Genomic DNA, 2,966 nt, shown 5'->3' with positions numbered 1-2,966 from the left:
TGGATCTTAAAGCATAAAGACTTGGAGCGAAAGATTAAAGCGAAAATAACGGAAAAGAAGACAGTTTCTTTTAGTTATTTTATTTCTTAGGGTTTTGTTTATTTTTACCTTATTAAAAAAAACTGTATTAGGTTTTATTATTTTTGTAATTTTTCTTTTCTTTTTGGACACTTTGGACTTTAAACTTTGGGACATTATTTTTAAACCCTACGGAAGGGTAGTTTAAATATAAACTGTGTGGAGAGAAGGACGGCAATTACGATATCGCCTCGGCCCATCGGGTTCGTACATGACATAGGAGTTGTGTCCCGAGTCGACTTCAGCGGTTTTTCGCCCGTCTGGAACGGGAGGTAAGATTCTAAACACCCGCGAATCTCCTGTCAGCGGGTTTACTGTATTCCTTCGGTTGCATATATGCTGTAGGACTTAAAAACGGCTGCTTTAATTTCCTAGTAAAGGGCAAGGACTGACCATACAAGATAAGGGTTCATATTTCATCACCGTTCTCTTCTTGCCCGCCTTAGGAAAACGAAACCAAACGCGAACCTAAGCCTAAAATTTTGACTAGAACGAGACCTATAGGGTAACGAGCTTAATAGGAAAAGTCGTTCGAAAAATATTGGTTACTCTTTTGAGCATACTTCGAAGTTCATGATGGTTTCTGTGAGTTGAATGCGTGACTGCGCCGCCTTGTAATACCGGTGAGGCCTTGGGTATCAAAGCTCCATCGAGCTTCCCTCGCCTCTATTCAACTTACTTTGACTCGGATTGATTCCAGAGGGGTTTGCTCAGATTATAACGAGTTCCTTTTCGAAAGAATATAAGCTGGTCTAGAAACAATCTAAATGGAACCATCATGCTTTTTGTTTGCAAGAAATCAATAGGTTTGATTTGGTTGAGTCAGCCTTGTTTTGTGATTGCATAGAATTCGCCACCTTATTCTTTTGCATGCCTGAACGTAAAAGAGACGCCCTAGGTAGATTTGTTAAAGAGAAACCTAATAGTTCTAAGCGTCTCGATTACCTCAATTTAGAAAGCCCGATTCTTGAAGATTCCGTTTTTGAACGTCCGCTTGAGGAGAAAATCCCTGATATTCCAATAGTGCCAGAAATGACAACTTTGAAAGCTTTGTTGAACCCTACTAGGACTACTCGTCCCTCGTGTATCAGGTTATCTGAAACTGAAGCAAATTATGAACTTAAGCCTGGAACCTTACAGTTGCTCCCAATATTTTTAGGGAAAGAAAATGAAAAACCCTATTTCCATGTTAGGGACTTTGAGGAAATTTGTAGTACCCTAAAAATTAGAAACCTTGATGATGATCCTTTGAAACTCAGGTTATTTCCCTTTTTCTTGAAAGATAAAGCCAAATCGTGGCTATATAGTTTGGCTTCCGGATAAATTGATACATATGAACAACTTACATCTGCCTTTTTGAACAAGTTTTTACCTAGGCACAAAACATCGTCTATTAGAACGCAAATCTGCACATTTTCTCAACAGGATGGAGAATCCTTGTATAGGTATTTGGAAAGGTTCAATGATCTATTAGCCCAATGTCCTCATCATGGTTTAGAAAAGGTTAGGTTAGTTCAGATCCTTTATGAGGGTTTAGATTATCCTACTACAACCACAGTAGAATCTATGTGTACAAGTGGGTTTGAAAACCAAACAGTTAATGATGCGATGACATATTTGCATGAAATCGCCGAAAAAACCCAACAATGGGAAAGTAATAGGGGACCCCAGAAAACAATTCTTCTAGGCAGAGAAAACATTAATAGGGTAGAAGGAAACTTTGAATCAGATGCCAAAATTGCTGCTACAGCGAAAAGATTAGAAGCTTTAGAAGTGGGTCACACTAGTGGTAGATTAGAGCCTTTTTGGGAAGGCCAGAATAATGAAGAGAAAGCCAATGCTCTCTATAATAACACTATATTCGATAACCGTCAGAAGTTTGACCCATATTCAGAAACCTATAATCCTGGTTGGAGAAACCATCTGAACCTTTCGTGGTCTAAAGGCCGGAGTCAAGGTCAGTTTAGTAACTCTAATGCTCCCCCAGGTTTTAGTTCAGATAAGAACTCTCCAGGTCAGTTTCAGAACTCTTTAGAGAATATAATGACGAGCTTAGAGGAATATCTTAGTATATTAAGAAAGAGCCATGATATGTTAGCACAAATCCAGGACATGTTAGTAAAGAGCCAAGTTAGTTTTCAACATGAAACCAAGCAGAACTTTCAAACTAATGCTCAAACTCTTGCTAAGTTAGAACTTCAAGTCGTTCAAATAGCTAAGACCTTAAGTGAGAGAGATAACGGAAGGTTCCCTAGTCAGACTAATCCAAATCCTAGAGGAGTTCATGAAGTAGGTACAAAATCATCACATCAGTTGAATGCTGTTAGAACCCTTAGGAGTGGTAGAGTAGTAGACAATCAGGTAACCATGCCTAATAGTGAGCATACTTTAGTTCACCCCTCAGGACCAACCATAGCTGAGGAGACTGATAAAGTTTCTGATGATGTCAATTCGGTTCCTGAGAGGCCATATTTTATTCCTAGAGCCCCATTTCCACAACTATTAGTACCAACAAAGAGTGAATCCAACTTTAATGACATAATGGAGGTTTTTAGGAAAGTTACCATAAACCTTCTGTTACTAGAAGCAATTAGGCAACTTCCATCTTATGCCAAGTTTCTTAAGGATATGTGTACGCGAAAGCGAAAGCTTAGTGTCCCTAAAAAAACCATTTTAGCTAGTCATGTAAGTTCGATCATTCAGAACCCCACAACTCCTAAATATAAAGAACCAGGTGCGCCTACCATTGCTTGTACGATAGGAAAAAACAGGGTACACAAAGCTTTACTTGACTTAGGAGCCAGTGTGAACTTACTCCCATACCATGTGTACTTAAAGCTAGGGCTCGGTGAATTGAAACCTACCAAGATAACATTGCAGTTAGCTGA

At 39.0% G+C, this 2,966-nt stretch overlaps 1 pseudogene; it reads right to left on the bottom strand.

The window, feature by feature from the left end:
• Positions 1–1,474: 1,474 nt before the first annotated feature.
• LOC113341422 lies at positions 1,475–1,574 on the bottom strand (annotated as a pseudogene).
• Between the last annotated feature and the right edge of the window lie 1,392 nt (positions 1,575–2,966).

This window comes from Papaver somniferum, chromosome 1, assembly GCF_003573695.1.
Source record: "Papaver somniferum cultivar HN1 chromosome 1, ASM357369v1, whole genome shotgun sequence".
NCBI lineage: Eukaryota > Viridiplantae > Streptophyta > Magnoliopsida > Ranunculales > Papaveraceae > Papaver > Papaver somniferum.
This window is presented reverse-complemented; position numbering and strand designations above follow the sequence as displayed.